Below are 23861 nucleotides of genomic sequence, written 5' to 3'. Positions count from 1 at the left end.
AGGAATGTGTTAACATGATCTTTCCACAGGCACGTGGTGTGTGATGTAAAACTGAGTCCCACAGTCGCAAGCACACTCACTCTTCTCTTCTCTTTCACTCTAACTCTCTCTCACTTTGTTCTTTTTTTTTTGCTCTCTCTCTCTCTCTCTCTCTCTCTCTCTCTCTCTCTTTTCTTTTAATCTCTTTTATTTCTGTTTTTCTTTCTTTTTTCTTTACTTTTGACTGTCTTTCTAGCTTTTCTCTTTCCCTTTATTTTCTTTTTCTCGTTTTATCTCCTTTCTTACTTTTATCTATTTTCTATTCATTTATCTCCTTTTCTTTCCTTTTTCTCTATTTTCTTACCTTTTCTCGTTTTTCTCTCCTTTTCTACTTTTATCTATTTTCTATCCATTTATCTCCTTTTATTTCCTTTCATCTCTATTTTCTTTCCTTTTCTCTTTTTTTTGTTTTCTCTCTTTTTATCTTTACTTTCTTTCTTTTATCTTCTGTTTGTTTTTGTTTCTTTCTTTCGTTCTCTGCTTCTACCTTTATTTCTATTTTCTTCTTTATCTCCTCTTTTCCTTCTTTTTCTTTTACTCTCCTTTTTTGTCTTTCTTTTTGTTTTTCTCTACTCGTTCTCTTTATTTCGTTTCTATTATTTTATTATTTCTCTCTTCTCTTTCTTTTCATTCTTTTACTAATTCCTTCGACTCATCTTTCTTACCCTGTCACTTCTTTCTCTCTCTCTCTCTCTCTCTCTCTCTCTCTCTCTCTCTCTCTCTTTCTCTCTCTCTCCCTCTCTCTCTCTAAAGTCATCATCTATGCATTCCTCTGCAGATAGTAGGATAAACAGTGAACACACTAAACTGATTCCCAAAAAGATGGTCATATCTGTGCGCAAGTTCTGACCACCAAGACAATAATAACAAGGGAAGAGAATACAAGTAGAAAAATAAAACTGTGTATATTTATAAAGCCTGTTAAAGAAATACGGAAAGACAGAAAGAACGAGGAAGAGTTTGGAGAGAAATGTGTTTCACAGGAAAGCTTGCAGAGCTCCCCCTTTCTGCAGCTTTCTCTGATTCGCTTGCTGAGGCTGCCGCTCCAGCCCACCCAAGAAGCAGCAGCAGCCCATGGGCATAAATCTGAGAGCCTGACTCACTGTGGATTTAAAACAATCTGCAGCTCCCTCGCTCTCTCGCTGTCTGTCTGCCTGACTCTCTCTCTCTCTCTCTCTCTTTCTCATTTTGTCGTTTAACCCTCACTCCTTCTCTCCTGCTCGTCTGTATCTTTCCCTCCTGCTCTGAAAAGCTCAGTTGGTCATGAAACAGAACTCTGTCTCAGAGCTTGCCAACAATATTATTTGGCTGGGAATTAATTGGGTTTACCATTTAGAAGCTGTGTGCTAGAGTGTGCGAGTGCATGCGCATGTGTGTGTATGTGCAACAAACACATGTGCAGCATTTCAATATTGGGATACCATGCTGGTAAACTTGAAGATATTCAACAAGACGTTTCAAAGAGGTTGTATAAACTTCTTAGATATACTGCTTATGTACGTGGGTCGGCGTGTGTGTGTGTGGCCATCAGAAAGTCTTTATCTCTCCTCTGATGGAGCGAATTAGTGAAGGCTGGTCCGAGTTCGAAGCCTCTCCACAGGGTCGCAGTCTACCCCACTTTACCGTAAATTACAGCCCTTCTTCAGAACAACTCCTTCTCACGCGTCCGCAAAACCCTCCCGCCAGTAAACAGTGGAGATCCGCACATTGTTTCCAGCAGATCTGCTAATTGAGTGGCCGCTCTGTTGTATCTAATTTGTCAAGCGCAGAAAAATCCAGGCGAAAGGAAACATCAAATCCGTATAATTACACTGAAGACAGCACAAGACTCCTCCGTCTCTGTGGCAACCGGAGCGAATAATAAACACCGCCCCCTCGCTGTTCTCACAGAGGTGGACATCCGTGAGTCATCACCATACGCCATACACACGCATACACATACACAAACACACACACACACTGTACCAGACAGATCCACAACAGGAACACACACCGGAACGCACGTTTTCTAGTGTGAGCAGAACTTCCAGAGAGAGGGCGAGAGAGACAAGCAGAGAGGGAGAGAGAGAAAGAGAGAGAGATGGAGAGCGAAACACATTTCTAGGTTCCAGGTTTGGTTCTAGATACACCTGCAGCAGCACCAGATTTAACCAAATGAACTGCACTGATTAACCAAACCAGGTACTGGATGATAAGTATATTAATATTTATTTATTAATATTTATTAACACCTAATGGGCAGTGGTGGTACAGTGGATAGAGCGCTGGGTAACTGATCACAGGGTAATAGGTTCGATACCCAGGGTTCCTAAGATGCTATAGTTGGGGCCTTGAGCAAGGCCTTCAACCCTCTCTGCTCCAGGGGTGCTGTAGCAAGGCTGATCCTGTGCTCTGACACTGCACTGCACTACTAACCACTGTCTAATATTTATGGGGTGTGACGATGCATCAGAGAAAAATATCTTATCATAATGCAAAAATGTGCATTGTGGAGAGCTGGCATTCTATCAGCTATGATCTCTAATATAATTGCATTGTCTGAACATCAAGGTTTGCAAACATCCAGCACTACTCAACAACCATCTCATGTGTTGCACTCATCCTAGCCCCCAGCTCTAGTCTCATTAAGATTATCCCCTTAAAAAGTGTCCCGTTGGTGGGCCGAAAATGTTATTATAAATGTCTATTACTGACGAATAGCCTCACCAGTTTGTCCAGAAGTCCCTGTAGTTACTGAGTAATACACCTTAGTGTGTAACAAGCCTTGCTGTGTGAGGGGATGTAACTGGATAATCAGAATTCAGATTTTGTTGAAAATACTGAGAGAAAATTGATTTGTGAAGCCATTACACTGTAACTAAAATCACCGGGAGCGCGAAGGCGCCATCCCCTGTGAAGCAACAGCCTTCAGTGGCCGGGAGTTCCAGAGAGCACATCGGGCCTAGCTTTCTCTAGGTGGGTTAAATAAAGATGGCCGACATGGGTATGATGGCCTTTAGGTGATTTGGATGGCCCTCCCTCTCCACATTACCAAGCCCACATTACTAGCCAGCGTAGGCCTGTTGGTTAATGTAACAGAACCTCTGGCAACTGGGTGGGAATTGGAAACGTCTGATTGGGGAAAAAAACGGATTCACTTTTTTTTTTTTTTTTCAATTTTTTTCTTTTTGCCATAACGTCGGTATTCCATAAAGGTAAGTGGTGATACGCTAACATAGAGTATCCCCAACACATTTACACTATATGGACAAAAGTATTGGGTCACCTGCTCATTCATTGTTTGTGATACTGTCCAGAGAAGGCTTTTTTACTAGATTTTGAATTGCATTGCTGTTAGGATTTGATTTTATTACGTGACAAGAGGGTTAGTGAGGTCAGGATATTGGATGTTCACCAAACTACCTCATCCCCAACTCTCCAAATCATTCCAAAAGGATTGGATGGACTACCATCCATCATTCGAGAGAACACTGTTCCACCCACAGCTCCACAGCTCAATGCTGGCGAGCTTTAAATTCTTCTAGCCCACACCTGGCATTAGGCATGGTGGCAGTATGTTCATGTTTATTTGCTCCAGAGAGTCCTATTCTACTGGCAGTACTTCTCTACAGGGACTAGACAAGCTGTGTGTGTGTGTGTGTGTGTGTGTGTGTGCATTTGCACATCTGTGTCAGCTGACCGCATTTAAACATGTAGTGTAATGTGGACAAAATCTGTCAAGCCTATGGGGTGTTTTATTATTTGTGGCTCCACTGTAGGATCCTTAACACAGTCTAAAGAGCACTGGATACTGGATACCTCGCACAAGTGTTGGAAAAACAAGTCATTTCTGAGAACCATTTTCAGCAGTTTTAGCGGATGTACCCTCTAGTTTAATGCTTGGTTCTGTTTAACTCAATTAGCCAACTGTTTCAGCAAGCAACCCGAGCGTAATTCAGGGGGCACTGCAATCAAAGTGGCTCCTCTCCTTACCTCAGCCCCTCCAGAACAGATAGAGTTTCCATTCTTCTGCCCTGAGTTTCAGACCCAGCAACAAGCTCTTACAGAGGAAAGCTGGAGTGGAGAACAGAAAAAGGCTAGTCACGTTTGAGTTAGCACCTGGATCTCATTAACTACAGTATTATTACTAATATCTACCACATGGGCCCTCCTGGAGCCACCCCCGATCAAAGAGACACATCGGGGAGGAGAAGAAAGAGAATAAGGAGGAGGAGTTGATAGTAAGCACATTAAGGAAGCATAAGAGAGCCTTTGATAGATACTAAGGCATGTCTTATTTTTCACCGATGCTCTATATGTCCAAATGTTTGTGGACACCTCTTCTAATGAATGCATTTGGCTATTTTAGGTTGCACCCACTGCTGACACAGATGTGCTAATGTACGCATGGCTTGTCTAGCCCTTGTAGAGAAAGAAGTATTACCAGTTTAATAGAACTCTCGGAAGCAGGAAAAAACATTAACCTACTGGCACCATGCCTAACGCACGCCAGGCGTGGGCTAGAAGAATATAAAGCCCCCCAGCACTGAGCTGTGGAGCAGTGAAATGGTGGTGTTCTCTGGAATAATGGTGGGTGCTCCATTCAAATATTTTCAGGATGCACTGGGAAGTTGATGGTGATGTGGGGTGGGGTGGTGATCATCTGACATCCTTACCTCACATTCAACGCTCTTGCCGCTGAATGCAATCAAATCCTCAAAGCCATGCTCCAAAATCTAGCAGAAAGTCATCCCTGGACAGTAGACACAGTTACTCCAACAAAAGCAGGATAAACTATTTTTTAATACCCATGATTTCACTTGAAGAAACAATGAATGAGCAGGCGTCCCAATACTTTTGTCAAAATATAGTAGGCCACTGCTACAAACTGTGAGTTGGTTTGGTTGCTCCTGCTACTGGAGCAGCGCCCTTTAGCCGCTTCCATTGTCTGGATGACTCTGAAGTGATGATCCCGAGGCTAAACATCTAATGCCTTTGGCCTTTTGTGTCAAACCATCTACTTAGCAATGCTACTCAACCCCTCCCCCACTCAATAAGTCTTGTTGAGTCGACCCGAGTCACTGACCCAACAATCAACGGACCAAAACTTTACAAAGCCGCTGAGCAGCGCACCTGAATGGTTCTAATACATCTCTGCTCTTTCTAATGAGGGAAATTCTACACTTTCCACACCTGTGGCTTCTGCTAGGAGAAAGAAGGACGGAACAAAGACAGGACTGGAAGCCAAGATTCAAAAACCTGAAATGCAGATACAGCCTCATTAATGTAAAGAAGATAAAAGATGCACAGCATCAGCTCCGTCCTTTATTCCGTCTTCCTTATCCTCGCAGAAAGAAGACAACACAGAATGGAGGACAGGAGAAAAAGGCTTCTAAGGGATAAAGAGAGAGCGAGAGCGAGAGACAGAAAGGTAGAGAGAGAGAGAGAGAAAGAGAGAGAGAGAGGATATTTAGCACAAGTTCTTTTCTCTGTCTGTGTCTCTGTCCCTCTCTCCCTCGCTCTCTCTCTCTGACTGTGGTGAGGATGGACAGCTGCTATTAAACTCTGATTGTTTCAGGTTCACGGGGTGTGAAAGGGGCTGATTGGGGGCTACGCTCCCTATGAGGGTGGTCTCCACACTGGGGGAGGAGCGGGAGGGACTGAGGCAAAGGAAAAGCTCACGTGACGAGTGCGTCTCGCTGCGCAGCCCCAAAAAGGAATCCAGCACGGAAAAAAACACACCACTTGTTGCCGCCTGCCTGCCTGCCTGCCTGCCTGCCTGCCTGCTCTGGGACTCTGCCTATGCGAGCGCTATTGCGTATACACACATGCACACACACACATACACACACTTTGGAGGAACAGCAAGGAGCATCCCACCCACGCTCATTTAGCTGTTTACCATTTACAGCAACTCTCATCAATCAAGTGCCACCAAGGAATAGCAGATCTATTGGAAATGAGCAGCAGCTTCATCTGTAACAAATGGGAATACTATGAAAATCCAGCAAAAACAACAGCACCCACACCACGACAACAACAAGCTATTTTGGAATATCAGTGAAAGTACAACTCACACTGAAAACAGCTACACTTACAGGAACACCCTCTGTGGGAGTTTGGCCTAATCAGTGTTTCACTGATTGGCCTAATCAGTGTTTTTGACTTCTAGTGCATGTCCAGGAAACAGCAAAAAAGTAAACTACCTAGGCTAGTCTGTGATGTGGTCGCTAGGTGGTTGCTACGATGTTGCTGGGCAGTTGCTATGGTATCCCAGGTGGTTGCTGTGGTGTTGCTTTGGGTTTTTGCACTTTGCGTCACCTCAGATGCAAAGAAAATAACATTACTGTTATCCCACCTCCTCTCGCTTATGTATTATAATACCCTCAAAAGAGCTGCATAATCCGCGCTTCCTCCATGTGGGCTCAGACAGACCAGGGACAGTAAACAGTGCATCATTGGTCACAAAGCCAGAGTAGCAGTGCAATTGACCAGGGACACGAATTTGCGTGTCAAAGTTCACAGAAAGTTCGACGCGAAAAAAGGGGAAATTTATTCGTCCTGAAGTTGTGTACGCAAAATGTCATGTACGCCCGCCGCTGCGAATGTCACTGAAATGCATGGTTTTCCACATGTTAAAATTTGATGCTGAAACCCAGTGTGGCCACGACTAGTGTGACATTCATTCCTATGGCTAAAAATTCACAGAAATCAGTCTACAGGTTTATCAAACAGCTGTACAGAAGCCCGAATCACACAATCAGACCGGACCACCTGGGTCTGGAGCAGTGCCGATATCTCTACAAACTGTGAGACGACAAGTTACGCCGCAAAATCCAGCAGCACTGACCATAAGGTCCAAACGCCGCAGACAGAACAAATGACACTGAACAACAATGCACTGCTCCCTTAACATCACAGCGTCCTGACTGAGCTTCTCAGCGTCTCTTCACACATCCTTAAAGACCTCTATTACAGCATAATACGCTCGTGATAATGGCATAACAGCTCCATTCATCCGACAGTGAGGTTTCATCTGGAGTTCTCCACCTCCATGTTAGCAAAAGGTGGCACGCATACACCACCTCCTTCGCACCTCCGCGTCAAGGACTTTGAGCGGCCTGGGAGGCCGAGTCTGAAGGAAGTTGGGCAGTGTGTGTGTGTGAGTGTGAGTGTGTGCTAACGAGAGCCTTTTGGTCCAAACACTGCTCCATCAAACACTGATAATGAATAACAGGGGAGAGGAAGAAACCCTACTGAGTCTTTCTCACCTCGTCTAGGGCAAGTTCAGCTACCATGTCAACCTGGAGCAGAGCACTGTCACAGTGGGTTTGTGTGTGCATCTCTGTGTGTGTGTGTGTGTGTGTGTGTGTGTTCACTGGCTTTCAATGATAATGACTGGCATAATTCCTTAATTCCATATCAGCAAAAGCCGTCACGGCTCACTTTTCTTAGGGAACCTTTAACCTGTAAAATGCTTGCGTCCCGCTTTCCCGTTCAGTGCTAAATAAAACGATAAGAGACGTGAGTGGAAGTCGGCCCTGCAGACGGAGCTCGGGGAAGGATAATGATAGTTTTGGGCTCTGCGAAGCTAAGCTTTAAAACTTTTAAAAGCACTTTAAAAGCACAAAACCAAGGCAAGACTCCTGATCCTGAAATCATAAGATCAATCTGTATCGTCTCTTTGCTCTCATGGAAATACCCTGATTCACGCAACCCATAAATGCAAGTAATTTAAGGGCAAAACTCTGAGAGGTGTTGTGTTTAAGATGTTTAGTGGATCTAACCACAGTAAAAGCCTAACTGAGCTCTTTACATTGCAATTACGTAGATTAGCAAAGATTACATAAGCTTTTACACTGTGGACCTCCTCCCTCTTTCAGAAATCTCTCTCCTCCTCTGCTCATTCTCATTCTCTCTCGCTCTCCCTGGCGTTTGCAGGTCCGATCCGCTTTATGTGTTACATCAAGCCATGGAAATGACAGCCAAGCCGAACTACCAGACGATATTGAGAACACGAGCGTGAAAACTTTGCCCATGTTGCTTTGGGAGAGTTTGACGTAGGCCTGTGTAAAGTTCCTTAAACTCAGCGTCCATGTGATCTCAGCACGTACTTGCACTCGGCAGTGTGTACACGCACCAAAAAAAAAAAACACACACAGCCTACCTACGTCATTGGGCCGAGGCTATTGCGTGGTGGGCTGCACATTTGGAAAAGATATTGGCACCTCAAGTATTTCAGGTTACAAGAAACAGCTGCCGAGGTGCAGCCTATATGACCCACACAGGAATTCCGTGACCTCCAAGCACAAGGAGAAGACTCCTTCGGGATATTCTGACAAAAGAGAGGCAAAGTTTCCACGGATTTTCCCCCTCTTTGGGTACGAGGAGTGCTGGGAAGAACTTCAGTAGATACTGGTGGAAAGTTCTGAAGTCCAGGGTTTAGTCCACGTTAGTCAGAATTGGTATAGTCTCTGCAGCTCTGCAGACCACCAGAACACTCGAGTTGACCCCAGGACACTGAGACCACCAGCAGACAACTTTTTTTTTCCCTGTCTGATGACTAAATATGACATGGAACTGACCTGTGTGTGAAACGTCTAGCTTGCTATTTGCATACGCGAGTTTAAAGACCCTACATATGACATCAAAACCGAGACGGTCGTTTTTTTTTTTTTGGGGTTCTTTGATGTTCTTTAGTAAAAGGAATGATTTTATACAGAACGAGACAAATATGAGCTTTTAACCTTTTAAAAATGCTCCAATATATCACCAGACATGGCTCCTCTATTGTGTTTTTTAGGTCAAATCACACTGAAGAACCCCCTTTGTTGTGTAGAACCACATCTCCAAGCCAAGAACCACTTAGAACGTCTTCTTTTTAGGGGTGTGCACTACAGAAGTGGGATTCGCTGGTCCTTTAACAAATGTACATCAAGTAAACATACAGTATAGAGCTGAGGAGATGTTCATAATGACCTCCCCCAAGAGCTGGAGGTAATCTGAGCTCTGATCAACACCAACCAAAACTCTGAAGGAGTTGCCATGTTTGTGTGTGTGCTTATGTTCTTATGTTCTTATGTTCACCATCTTTGTCAAGTGACTCTCCACACAGCGGTGTATGTCCCAGAGAGAAAGAGAGAAAGAGAGAAAGAGAGAGAGAGGGAGAGAGAGGTGTTTGGTTTGCTAATCAATCCGCAAACATTCCAGTTGATTAACACTCCAACACACTTTACTGGAGACCACCACTCAGCCACTCAATAAGTCAATAGCTTTTCCATATATGAAGTCATTAAAACTCCTACAACTTTGTAATAGCACACAGTGAAGACTTTCTTTCTTCCTGGGACGACCACCCACCCCCTCGCCCCTCCACCAGTCTCACTCAGTGCACACTGCAGAAGTTGTGCTCGCTGTTAAAAGTTGTTGTCAGCTAGGAAAGAAAGTGGGACAGCAGCCTACCTTTCAGAGCCTCGCAGCCGTCTGCATCAGTCTGTGTGGCCTTAAAGTGATCCCGGGGAAACTTTGGGGGGAAAAGGCGAGCTGCGGAGTCGAGCTGAAAGCCGAGAGCGTCCCACTGGGGGTTCGAGAATTTCCAATAAAGCCCCTCTTTCTGCTGCAGGACACACACATGCAGATGGAAGGAGGGAGCGAGATAGCGATAGAGAGAGAGACAGAGAGAGAGAGTTCCTCCAGCACGCGCGCTTCTCCTCAGCCGCATGGGCAACGCGCGCGCCTGCGGGGGAAAGTTTCTCTACACTGGGGGCTGAGAGGGGGATTCAGCGCGCAGCTCCATGTCTCGCTGTCCGGGTCCCGCACGGCCAGAGCTGCTGAGCTGCTGCAGAGTGGGAGAATTCAGATCTCCTCCTCCTCCTCCTCCTCCTCCTCCTTCCCCCGCTCTCCCCTTCTCCCCCCACCCCCCTCCTCCCTCTGCCCCACACTCGCCGGACCACCCCGAAACAGGAAGTGCACTTTTTGTTTTTCTTGAAGGGGGAAAAAAAGAGAAAGGGCCAGCGCGAGGCCTGCGCTCCAGCGACCACCGCTAACTCTCAGCCCCGCACAGAAGGTGTGTTCAGGTAAACTGGGGCAGAGTGTGTGTGTGTGTGTGTGTGTGTGTGTGTGTGTTTAGTAAAGACATTACTTTGCTGCTCTTTAAGACTGAGTGTACCTGGTCTAAATGTGATGAGGGGGGTCTCACACCGGCACACAGCGGTCACAGCGGTCACAGCGGTCCTGCCCCAGGTCTGGTCTGTCTGTGCTGTATCGTGTAAAGGTAAATCCCCAGTGTTAAACGCTGTGTGTGTTTTTGCAGGTATTGCTTCATGGTAATTACAGCATAACTATTTCATTAAAAACACAATCATTTAATAAACACATGAGAAAATAAACAAACAATAAATAATAAATAAGGAAAATTGATTAACTTAAATAAAAGACTGCTATTAAAACTATTACCACCACTACTTCTACTCGGATTCTCTTATTACTGATAATACTACTACTACTAGTAATGATAATAATAATAATAATAATAATAATATTACTAATGACACTTTTACCATCATCACTACTACTACTACTACTACTAATAATAATAATTATAATAATAATATTACTAATAAAACTTTTACCATCATCACTACTACTACTTCTACTACTACTAAAAAAAATAATAATATTCATAATGATGATGATGATAATAATAATGATTATAATAATAATAATTATAATAATAATAATAATTAACCTATTGTCACTACTAGTATTATTATTACTGCTAGTGCTAGTAATAATAATACTATTACTAATAAAACTATTACCACCACCACCACCACCACTACTACTACTACTACTACTACTACTACTTACTATAATAATAACAATAATAAAATAATAATTATAATTATAATAATAATAGCAAATTAAGGATACGAATAAAATACTACAGAGCATCCTGTCTGTTTATTGTGGCTAATGTAAATATTATTATTATTATTATTATCATTATTCTTATTATTATTGCTGTTGTTGTTATTGTTGTTATTGTTGTTGTTATTGTTATTATTGTTGTTGTTATTGTTATTATTATTGTTGTTATTGTTGTTGTTGTTGTTGTTGTTGGATGGGTCTGCTTGTATTAAGTTAGTGAGTATTGGTTTATTATACATGTTTTAGGCCCTCTGTCTGTTCTGTCTGTCCAGATCTGTCAGGGTCAGGGTCAGGAAGGGTCACATCGTCCGGATCTAACCTTCTCTGGACTTTATTAATTGATCAGTACCTGTAGCAGAGTTTGATAGGCTAGCAGTGATGCGCTGTGTGTGGCTTAGTGTGTGTGTGCGTGCGCGCGCGCTCTGAAGCGCTCCATTGAAACCCGGCAGTGCAGCGTAAAACCCGGAGCGGAGCAGGACTGCGGAGCTGAGAGCCAGGGGAGCGGCCCGGGTTGCCAAGACTGCACCCAACAACTCAGCACAGGAATACATGTGAATAAACCTGGCTGTGATATTTTTGGGTTAAAAAATGACCAAATAAATGTAAATGTTTTTTTTTTGTTGTTGTTTTTTTAATAATAATTTGTGTAAATTCACATCATACTGAGATATACGTTTTTGTTCATTCTAAACAAACAAACAAACAAATAAATAAATAAATAAATAAGTCACTGCAGAAACAGCTTTTGGCCACTCCCCAAACAGGTGACAAAGACTAAAACCAGAGTGCGTCCCAATCGCATACTACCTACTAAAACTGAGGAGATACTGAATATGAAGCATGCAGTACAGATAAATGTTGGGTAAACTCAAATATCCAAGATGCATAATTGTAACCAGAGTTACAGTTTTTGAGTGTGGTTACAGTGATGAAACATAAAGGAAGGAGCTAATCACACTGGAACACATGTCTGGATCAACTATAGGATCAAAAATAGGCAGTAATACGTTAGCACTAACCTCCCAACCCTGCACTATTAGGATTAGTATATAGTCTATACCTTATAGTATTAGTGTGAAGTATGCAATTTGGGATGCAGCCATAAACTTATTTAACCTGCAGGACATGCTGAATAGATGTGTCTTATAAATAAGAACTGTTTCAAAGTTCAAAAGAGTGTTTAAACTTACAAAATACAATTAGATGCTCTTAAAAAAATACATAAAAGTTCAAATTCATTATTTGTCATGCACTAGTATTAGTATTAGTATTCAACCCCTATGGACTAGTCCTTGTTAGAACCACCCTTTGCTGCAGTTTAAATGTGAGTGGAAAACTACCCACAAAAAAAATTGGGAGAATATGGAAGCTAGGCAAGTGGTAATAGGTGAGCTGGTGCTATGCTAAAAATGAATCTAGCTGATCGGCTACAATCTCTTCAGCTAGCTAACCACACACTGCAGTGAGAAGACAGCAACAGTTAAGACGTTTACATTCATCAGAAGATCAGAATCTCTTTATTTCAGTATTTTCAAAGTATTTTATACATACAAGGAATTTTGTATGGTGAGAGCAACAGAGGTATATAACGTAACAAACACATAGACTGTTAAAAAGTATCCCATTAAGACAAGAAAAATATTCTTAAAAATTTTAAATCTATAAAAAAGTACTAAAAGTAATAAAGAGCTGTAAAGAAGTGATGTGGTACTTCTTCAGCAACAGCTGCTTTCTAGCTACCCTCCCATACAAGCCAGTTGTATGCAGAGCTTGTGATATGATTGGCTGGTGCACCTTCTCTCCATTCTCAGCCACTGAACTCTGTAGCTCCTTCACAGTGATCGTTGGCCTCTCTGTAACATTCCCCTACCCTGGTCATCTGGGTACCTGGGTGCACAGCTGGGTACACAGCTAAAATTGCTCATTTATTCATGTGCATTTAAGACTGCCACAGGGTGGGGGGCACTGTGGGAGTTCACGCTCACGCTCTGAAAACAGGTGGGGGGAAAAATACAGATCCACCTTAGTTGCAAGTTTAGATTAAAGAGAAGTCTAAACGTGTGATTTGAGCCTCAGTTAGCTGGAACACGGTCTAGTCTGCTAGCACTAGCTCATCTCTTGCTGCACAGTTTGTGTCGGCCATCCTCATCAATTAGTCCTTCATCAGTGGTCAGGCGAGGCTGCCCACAGGATGCTGTTGGCTGGATATTTAAGGCTGGTTGGACTGTTTCCAGCAGTGACGCTAAGGTGTTTAAAAAATCTGATCCACTCGTAGCAGTGCAACACACACTTGCTCTGTGGAGGTCATGTTGGGTCCTGACTGTTGAAGAACAGGGTGAAAGGAGGCTAACAAAGTATGCCTCCTTTCACCCTGGGCAGACCTACACAGTGCTCATATATGGGAAGTGGAGCTCATACAATAATGGACAATAAGTGTAGAAAAAGGAGGTGGTGTTAATGAAGTGGCTGGTTGGTGTACGCTAGTGCACGTTTGATAGCTTTCTCTCTCTCTCTCTCTCTCTCTCTCTCTCTCTCTCTCTCTCTCGCTCTCTCGCTCTCTCTTGCTCTCTCGCTCTTGCTCTCGGTCTCATTGAGAGCATGTAGCCTTTAATCAGGAGCAGATTGTGAATGAGAGTTGATGCTGTGTGTGTGTGTGTGTGTGTGTTTGTGAGTGAGTGTGAGTGAGTGTAGTAGTCAGTGGAGTCAGATACTGAGAGCTTATTCTCAGGCAGATGCTACAGCCATATGCCAGTTGAAGACCCAGAATACAGCCTTAATAAGCTCTCGCTCTCTCCCTTTCAACTTCACGCTACACACACACACACACACACACACACACACACACATAAACACAACCATACACATTCCATCATGTGTAGAACTGCCTTTTTGACGACTCTGGGCTAAGGTTCCAAAGGAGTGGAAAATGTCCTGATACATTTCCAGTTATTTACTGGTATCTTTCCATTGGAACTTTTTCCATTGGAAATTTGGGGAATGTATTGGAATCAGTAGGAAATATTGGATAATTCAAAAGCACTTTATCATACACTATCATCAATGTACTGTTTTTTTATGAAGGCATAACAATACAAATACATTTACCATGGGAATAAACAGGTAATTATGGGAATTAACTGGAAATAATGGCCATAAAATGGGAATATTCTAACCTTAAGGTGAGAAACTTACATATACTGAAGAATAATCTTGGCTATGATACCAAAAATATGATACCAAAAACAGTTGAAAAGCAAAGCTGCTCCTCAATACCAGGCACATGGCACATTACACACTGCAGGGCTACTGAGACCCCAGCCCCTGCATGCACTGTTCATTCCTCCAGCACATTACAGCATATGTCCAGATGATTGGTTTTGTTGACAGTAACAGCATTGAAACATTTAAGCAACTATTAAATCAAGGTGAAATATCCTAGTTGCTATCTCGTAAATCAATTTTTTCAAATTTTTTGCCTCAATGGGTTTCTGTAACCAAGAAGTAATACCTATTAAATATTCATCATTAATTATTAACATCAAATAAAAAAAGATAGCTAGTGCATGCAGGAGGTGTGCTCTCAATAGCCTTGCAGTGTGTAATGTACCATGTGTCTGGGATTGAGGAGCAGCTTTGCTATTTTGGCTAGTTTTGGTATCATATCTAATTATTTTAGCCAAGATTATGTTTCAGTTTGTTTTATACCAAATACTCAAGTTTCTCACCTTTAGCTTTGAATATTCCCATTTTATTCCCATTAATTCTCGTTAATATACATAATTACCCGTTAATTCCTGTTAATTCCCATGGTAAATTTCCCAACTTTTGCAACCCTACTCTGGATTATAAAGGAAAAGGTTGTTCTGAGCCCAGTTCCCACTGGCACACCATGTGTTTATTTCTGCACCATAAGTATGCTCGCATTTATTCATGTATGTGTATCATTATATTGCTTACAGTTTTGGCACACTATTTCTAATTAGAGTATTTAGCTAATTTAAGATGCACCTTTTGCGGACAGACGTGTTCAGTTATGCACACAGCTTGTATAGTCTCCATAGAAAAGCACTCCACATATATGGGACTCAATGGAGCAGCCAAACATGAGCCTAAGGTCACTGTGCCCAGTGCCAAGTGTCAGCTAGAGGAGAATAAAATCCCCAGCATTGGGTTGTGGAGTGTTAGAGCTCCAGTACCTTTGGATATAGATGTTACATTGTTAATGAAGCAAACTCCCTATTAACACTTTTGATTTCAGTAGAAACGAGGGGCGGAGCCAGACATTTTAAACATCCGGGGCTTAGCCCAAATGTCCATAACCATACTTCCCCTCACTCTTCTGTGTGATAATGTAAACCCCTAAAAACATACCTTTATGTTTTCATTCCTTTTAATGAGATTATTATACAATGTGTATCTTATCTCTTACTGTTAATATTGGCTTGAGTGTTTCAGAAGTGTAAACTGTGATTTAAATTGAAAAAAACATAATTTGAACAATCATCCGGGGCTTGAGCCTCATAAGCCACCCCCCGCTCCACCACTGGTAGAAACGTTGGATAAACAGGTGTCTACAAACATTTGGACATATAGTGTATGTCCACAGCCTGTGTGTATGCATTTGCACGTGGCTTAAATTCGCAAATCAGCAGTTTTGCCACACTGCAGCATCTTGTAATGGCCTGATCCACAGGCTCCTCAGGTCAAATGCAACATTTGCTCTGTCTAAAAGTAGACTTTTAAAGAAGCTTTAAAGAGAAATCCACCTGTCTCTCAGTTAAAGTTGTGATAAAGTTGAGCTCTGCTAATTCAGGCTCAGATATCGACCACCTGTGCTTAGTTCTGTGAATAAGAATGGGCGAAGCATGGCTTAGTTCACAAATAGCCTAAAAGTTACAGGTGTCCATTCACAGATGTCTGGCCGAGCTCATCGAGGGCTTACAACCCTTGGCGGATTAGTTCAATGGCACGCTGTCAGGCAGAACAGAGGTTAATGTGGCCAATCTATTCACTGAAGTGAAAAGGAGAAAAGTCATCACCGCTCATCACTTTCCAAGGAAGAGTGGGACTCCAGGAACTCAATTCTGATCAAGTTATCCTAATTTACGACTAGATTTCTATCCAAATCATGGCTAAAACAGCTCAAGTCAACACTTTTCTCTGTCTTTATTGTCAAAAAATCAACTGTGATCCACATTCAGTGCCACTTTTTCACCAAACAAAGCCTAGAGATGTTTGGGCGTCTTTGCATTTGTCCTTATTTGGGTCATTTCAGCGCCAAGGATTTCTGATGCCAAAAGCTAACAAAAGCTCCAGTAAAAGCTTTAACCTCCAGTGCCATTCTGGATTAAGCTTCAGCCACATGCAGAGAGAGAGAGTGTGTGTGAAGATAGAAAGGTGTGTGTTTGTGTACATGTGTGTTTTAGGTAAAGCACGTGTGCATCTGTTGCCTGGGCCTCAAGCATCTGGACGATACTCCCCTGCACTGCAAAATCCACACCTTCTTTACCGGATTTGTTTTTCCATTGCAGATGGTCTCATGCACATGTTTTCCTCCCATTGGCTCGAGATCCAGAGCTGCTACTGATACACCACACACAGCTCTGCATAAAAGGCAGCTTCTCCTTCACTCTCTTCCACCCCTGCAGAACTGAGAGGAGAGCAGGGAAGCAGCATCCGGGAGAAATCAGAGAGGAAGATGAGCGCAGTCAGTTGTGCAGGGGTGCACTGAGCATGAACGCAGACCTGCAGAACCATGAATACAGGTAAGCAATGAAGCACTTCTTCATTTACTACATTTGTCTTATAATGCATGCATTTTCAACGATAGCTAAAAGAGCTTTCCTTAATATTATTTTAGATCCAACACTGAAATTAAACATATCTGCTAATGCAAAATGATGCTGCTACATACTAAATATGTTCAAATGCATGGACCAGCACATGCAATGTCAGTAGCCCGTGTTGTGCTGCTGACCACAGATTGTGTTACTGGGTTTGGTTTTGCATTTTACTTAATAATTCATTTCAGTTTTGCATTACTTACTGTCTTATAATTAGTCAATACAATAATTCATAAAGTAATGTAATACTAGATTGTGAGGTGGTTATATGCATCTTAAATGTGATGTTAAAGGGTTTTAAACACTGTAAAGAGGACATCGTCCTATTTAAATTGTTCTCCTATAATCATAATATAGTCCTATAGTGCTGTGCAGAGGTTTCAGGCATCTAAGCATTACATTTAGAGCATTTCTATCAACAGTAAGAGAGTTTGCTTGCAGAAGCTCCAGATCACATTAGAATAGATGCAGGTAAACATAAATAAATCATCACATAAATCCAGTAAAAAAGAACAAGAGCTTCTCATTCTGAATAAAGTATTGGGGTTCTTGTGAGCTAGTCTGAAGAACAAAGCTTGGTTCCAGGTTTGTCCTGGACGCCCCCATCCCAGCCAGCACTGCACAGCATGCATGTGTTCGATTTATCATTTTTAAGCTCTGATTTACCAAACCAGGTGTTGGACGATGACTATAAATAATACTAGACTCCATGAGGAGAACTTTGGAGATGTTTTAATGAACACAGTGAAGGAAAACCACGACTTTCTGCAGGAATGCTATTAGTTATTTATTTATTCTAATATTAGTGTTTAACTGAGTAATTAAACACTTACTGCCCAGATAAGCTTTTTAATGCTAATTCAAATTCACAGGTGCCTAAACCCTTTTTACAGTACTGTGGTTATTGCATGTTTAATAATATACTACATACACAAATAACAGTAAGCTGGTCATTTATGGGAAAGATTTGGTGAATAATTAAGCAGAATTGAAATTGTGGTATAATCTCTCCTTCACATTCAGAATTCAAATCAAATCAAGATCCTTTATCACATTCCTGGTTATACACAATATAACTAGTAGTGAAGTGCTTTGATAAGGTGTGATAAGGTAACATTGCGAGGACATGCAATTTCAGTAGCCCGTGTTGTGCTGCTGACCACAGGTTGTGTTACTGGGTTTGGTTTTGCACATTTACCTAATAAATGATTTAATTTTATTTAAGTTTTGCATTATTTACTGTCTTATTATAATTAGTCAATACAATAATTCATTAAATAATGTAATACTAGATTGTGAGGTGTCTTAATCTTTAGTTATATGCATATTAAATGTGATGTTAAAGTATTTTAAACACTGTAAAGAGGACATAGTCCTATTTAAATTGTTCTCCTATAATCATAATATAGTACTATAGTGCTGTGCAGAGGTTTTAAAGGTAAAAGTGCACGTATTTGTCACTGTACAGCGAAATGTGTCCTCCGCATTTAACCCATCTGGTAGTGAACACACACACACCCAGAGCGGTGGGCAGCCAACTCCAGCACCCGGGGAGCAGAAAGGGTAAAGGGCCTTGCTCAAGGGCCCAACAGTGGCAGCTTGCCGAGCCCGGGAACCGAACCCACAACCATGTTATCAATATCCCGGCGCTCTAACCACTGAGCCACCACTGCCCCTAGGCACCTAAGCACATTATTTTAAAGCATTTCTATCAACAGTAAGAGAGTTTTCCTGCAGAAGCTCCAGATCACATTAGAATAAATGCAGGTAAACATAAATCCAGTAAAAAAGAACAAGAGCTTCTCATTCTGAATAAAGTAGTGGGGTTCTTGTGAGCTAGTCTGAAGAACAAAGCTTGGTTCCAGGTTTGTCCTGGACGCCCCCATCCCAGCCAGAACTGCACAGCATGCATGTGTTCGATTTATCATTTTTAAGCTCTGATTTACCAAACCAGGTGTTGGATGATGACTATAAATAATACTAGACTCCATGAGGAGAACTTTGGAGATGTTTTAATGAGCACAGTGATGGACATTCTGCAGGAATATTTGTATTAATTACAATATTAGTGTTTAACTGAGTAATTAAACATTTACTGCCCAGATAAGCTTTTTAATGCTTATCAAATTCACAGGTGCCTAAACCCTTTTCACAGTACTTTGGTTATTGCATGTTTAATAATATACTACATACACAAATAACAATAAGCTGGTCATTTATGGGGAAGATTTAGGTAAATAATTATGCAGAAATTAAATTGTGGTATAATCTCTCCTTCACATTCAGAATTCAAATCAAATCAAGATCCTTTATCACATTCCTGGTCATACACAATATAACTAGTAGTAAAGTGCTTTGATAAGGTGTGATAAGGTAACATTAAGCAATAAGAGAAGGTAATAAAAGATATATGTATATAATAAAAAAATAAATACACAATATAGAAAATGTGCACAATATAAAACTAGACATTGGATATAAGAGCACGGCTGGTGTGCAGCACAGATGTGAGCATGGCTGAGTGCAAACTTTATTGTGCAAAATATGCAAAAAGTGTCCAACATTTAAGACCTGTGACACTGTGGCCCGAGGATCGCAAGGTCGAGCCCCAGGTCAAGCTTCTTTGCAGCTGGATCCTGAGAAATCCTTAAGTCGGTAGATGGCGCTCTCTTCCCCATCACTCCTATTGTGATGCTGGCCGATGCAGGCGTCTGGTGCTGGGGATCTGGTGCTTTCCTCCAAGCTTGTCGGCTGCATTGTGATACTGCATTGGCTGCAGTTCGAAAAGAGGCGGTGACTGACTTCACATGTATGGGAGGAGGCATGTGCTTGTCCTCACCCTCCTAGTGTCAGGCTAAATTAGGGGGATATATGGATATATTGGGTAAAAAAACAGTAATAACAAAATAATGCTATTTGAACTGGAGTTAAATATGAAAATATTATTTATATTATTTATTTATATTATTATTTGTTTATACTTATGTCCAGTAAATATACAAAAATTAAATAGAAAAATGCAAATAACTAAAATAATAACATGGAATTCATATGATATTATTTGTATTGCAATGAAATGTTGACAATGACTGTTTCGAAAAGCACCATTAAATTCTTTTTCCTAAAGGCCTGCAGCCTTCACTACAGCTCCCATCCACCAGAGGGCAGCGCTACACAGGACCAGAAACCAAATGCTAAATTCTCTCAGTCTACAAGGACTTTGTATATCAGTTTTGCAGTTGACAACCTTAAAAATTACACAGTTAAATCAGTATTCCTATTGTAATTATCTAAGGACTCTGTTTTCAAACAGTATGTGTTGCTTTAGAGGAAGGGTTACAGTACAAAAATTAAACATCAGGTAAAGTCCTTTATTAAACAGGCAGCAAATACATTTTCATTAATTTAATGTACAAGCATTAGCTTTGTCCTTTGTGTGACCTATCACTCTCCCCTCTGACCAGGTAGCCTAATACTTGCAGACCTTCTCTGGTCAGTGAAACTAACGTTCACCACGGCTTAAGCACCTCCCGAGGCAGCCTAGTAGTTTCCATCCACTTGAACCTTAAAGAATTAGGTCTCCTTAGGAAATTATGTGAGTTGGAAGCTTTGAGCCAGAGGGGGTTTAGAGAGAACAACATCGCCTGTGACATTAATTCCTTGAGCTGTACTCAAGGCAAGCTCACACTGGATCACTCACTAGATAAATCTACCAGTCTTTGTCCTCATTGTGAGAACTCTATACTAACTCCTCTTGTGCTGCTGCTGATTCCTCATGTGCTTAACTATGCAAATGGTAGCAAAGCAGTAGCAGTAATGTTCACGGTACGTAAGGAACCTGTTTAACCTTATTGGAACTAGCCAATTTTTAAAAACTTCCTTAGGCAGACAGATATGCCAGTTCTTTGGGCAACATAACTACTATACCATCTTACCTAATCAACATTTTGCTGTGTCAAAGTACAAGGCAACGCTTCTAGGTCGCTGTTCCAAGAGGCCAAATCATAAGTCTAGATCCAACATGATTTTGTTGGACCTAGATGATGCAGTTAAAACAGACATTGGTAGACTTTGGAGTTTATTCCCTTATTGAGTAATATGACATGGAAGTTGCAGCAACATCCAAGTGCTGCACATCCAATTGTAGCAAAAAAAAAAATCTAAAAGTTAAAATAATTACATTATAAATTATGTATATTATTATTTTAAATTATATATTTATAATATATAATGATATTTATACATTCTTTATATAGAAAGATTTTTTTAATTTGGAATGATATATTCCATATTTATGGAATGACATATATATATATATATATGAAGTTTTTCCAACAGAATAAGACTCTCTGGAGCAGATAAACATGAACCTATTAGTACCTAGTCTTATGCCAGGCATGGGCAAGAGGGGTAGAAAGTGTCAAGGTGTGGAGCAGTGGAACTATGTTCTCTGGTTTGCCATCCAATACTTTGGGACGAGCTGGGGAGTTGGAGATGAGGTGGGATGGTGATCATCCAACATTCTGATTTTACTAAGACTCTTGTCGCTGATTGCAATCAAATCCTCCCAGCAATGTTTCAGAGTGTAGTAGAAAGCCTTCTTCCCTGGAGAATAGAGACAGTCCAACAAGAGCAGTATAAACTCTTTTTAATAGCCTTGATTTCAGAAGAAGTAATGAATGAGCAGGTGTCCCAATACTTTTGTCCGTATATGATATGTGCATTTGCACTTGAGTTCTGCAGTTTCCTTAAACAGGATTTTCTTATATCATTATACTTAGCTTTCAGTATTGTTTTGTAGTTTTAAAAGTGTAGCCACACTCACAATATGGTTAGTAACATGAATCAAATTTGACTAGGAAGGACATTTCTACAGATATTCATATTTAGAATCTGACAAAGGCAACAAAAGTGCTTCTAAGCTTAGGTCTCCTGCTTAAAGTGTGACCTTTATTTGTATAGCACATTCAAAAGGGGCAGCAAGTGGAACCTTGATTCTACACAAAAAGAGATAGAACCCACATATAAACACACACACACACGCTCACGTTTAGCAGACTAAAGTCTCTGGACGAGGAAAGTTTTTGTGTCCATCATTGAAAGGTAAAGAATTGTCAAGAAACCCACATCAGGATCTCACAAGCAAGATGCAAATCCACCTGTCCCTAACTTCAGCCATTCTCAGCTTTGCAAATTGCGAGATTTAGCTGACGCTCCTCTCTAATGTAGCATTCATAGTCTTTTCCAAGGACCCTTACTGGTGTAGCCCCACACAGCTATCCAGACCAGGAATCGAACCCCAGCCTCCCACATGGTGTGGTAGTTTATTGGCAAGTAGTGGTGTTATCTGTTGCGCCACCACTTTAGATAAGCTTGTTCTGACACTATGTTGACCTGGGATAGTGTAAGTTAACACATGCTTCCATCTTTTCAAGCTGCCTCTCACACCACATGTGAAACCTGTAGGTCGGAAACCTGAATGTTCCTCCAGAAGCTCTCCAGTCCTGGTGACCCATTGGATAGCCTGCACAGTTTCACGTATCCCCCTACCTGATCCTAACCAGATCATTTTCAAGCACCTCATGAACTGAATCAAGTGTTTCAGAGGAAGAAGATTTTGCGGGTCCACAAAACGTCCTCCTGAAATCCTCTGTTTTTTCAGAGGATTTCAATCATGTTCAGGAATCACTCCCAGCAGACAAAAAATTCTTGTGGCTCCCTAAATCAGGTTCATGTAACCACATAAAACCTTTGATTTAGGAATTAACAGTTTTCCATATGAGGAAAACACTGTTTCTCGTGTAGTGCAATTGTTCTAGTGAAGAAAAAAAACAAAAAACATTTTCGTGTGTTTCTTTGTCTTTCCTTACAGGATACATCCTGACTGTTACCAAAGATTCCTTGAAGATGAGCAAGATGACCTGTTAATTGGTGGTATTTCACCTGCAAGGCATTGAAAGGTGGTATTTTAACAATTTTGGATTTTCTTAAATGATATCTTCTCTAAATGTATCTTGCTATGTATCAAACTATGCCAGATGTGACTCTTTGGCAACTTTCTTTGTTACCTATGTTACCTATGCTGTAAGTGTAAACGCACCCAAGATACAAATCCCACTTCAGGAGAAGGTCTGAGACGCATTTGAGCCACATGTTATAGCAGTGTAAACACATCCTTCTCTCCAAGATGAATTTGACAACCAAAATCCCTCCCAGTTCAACCAAAACTCTAATGAAGCGCAACAAGCAAATCTGCATGTCCCGCCCCACCCAGCAATTGGATTTCAGTCTGACTAACCAGAGACCCATTTGACGACCAAGTGTAAATGCATGTGGCTAAAATCTTATCAGGATACAGTCCAGATAAATATCAAAAGACGTGAGCAGTCCATGTTGACTGTGACAGTGAAGGCCACTAAGGAACACTGAACTGTCATGTTCCCGAAATCAATTAGGGAGGACCTTTTCTTTGTGACATGGTGTAGTATCATGCTGTAAATCGATGATGTGTAAATTGTGGTCAAGAAGGGAAGCACATGGTCAGCAACAATGCTCAAAAAGGCTGTGGCATTCAATCGAATCAATTTGGCATCACCAGCATGAATCCATGGACCCAGCCTGACTTTTGTCAGCTGTCCAGGTTGGTTCAATGGTTTCATGCTGTTGATGTCAAATTTTGACCTTACCATCTATGTGCCTAAGCAGAAATTTGCTTCATTAGACCAGTCTCATTTTTACCAGTCTTCAACAGTCCAGTTTTTGTGAGCTTGTACTCACTGCAGCCTCAGCTTTCTGGGCTTGACTGAAAGAAGTGGAACCTGGCATGGTCTTCTGCCCATCTAATCTGTCTCAAGGTTTGACCTGTTATGCATTCTGCTTTTCTGCTCACCGCAATGGCACAATGGTTATCTGAGTTACTGTAGGCTATCTACTGTAGCTTGAACAAGTCTGGCCAGTTGACTTCTCTCATCAACAAGGCAGTTCAGTAGATGTGTTTCTTTATTGCATGACTTTGAGTAAACTCTGTTGCGCTGAAACTCAAGGAAATCAGCAGTTCTAGAACTGCTCAAA

General features: G+C 41.5%; 1 protein-coding gene and 1 long non-coding RNA gene across 2 annotated transcripts in view; one reads left to right on the top strand and one right to left on the bottom strand.

The window, feature by feature from the left end:
* Positions 1–9839, bottom strand: part of gli1 (GLI family zinc finger 1) — a 49575-nt gene extending 39736 nt beyond the window's left edge. The window contains exon 1 of the mRNA XM_072684751.1: positions 9481–9839. The gene's annotated coding sequence lies outside the window, so the exon portion shown is untranslated. The remainder of the gene's footprint in view (positions 1–9480) is intronic.
* A 187-nt stretch (positions 9840–10026) lies between these two features.
* Positions 10027–22739, top strand: LOC140560357 (uncharacterized). Its single transcript, XR_011979959.1, has 3 exons — positions 10027–10094; positions 16479–16712; positions 22663–22739. It is a non-coding gene; the product is annotated as an uncharacterized lncRNA (long non-coding RNA).
* The last annotated feature ends 1122 nt before the right edge of the window (positions 22740–23861 follow it).

The sequence above is a fragment of the Salminus brasiliensis genome, chromosome 7, assembly GCF_030463535.1.
Source record: "Salminus brasiliensis chromosome 7, fSalBra1.hap2, whole genome shotgun sequence".
NCBI classification, from domain to species: Eukaryota; Metazoa; Chordata; class Actinopteri; order Characiformes; family Bryconidae; genus Salminus; species Salminus brasiliensis.
Note: the sequence above shows the minus strand (reverse complement) of the source record. Positions and strands in the feature narration are given on the sequence as shown.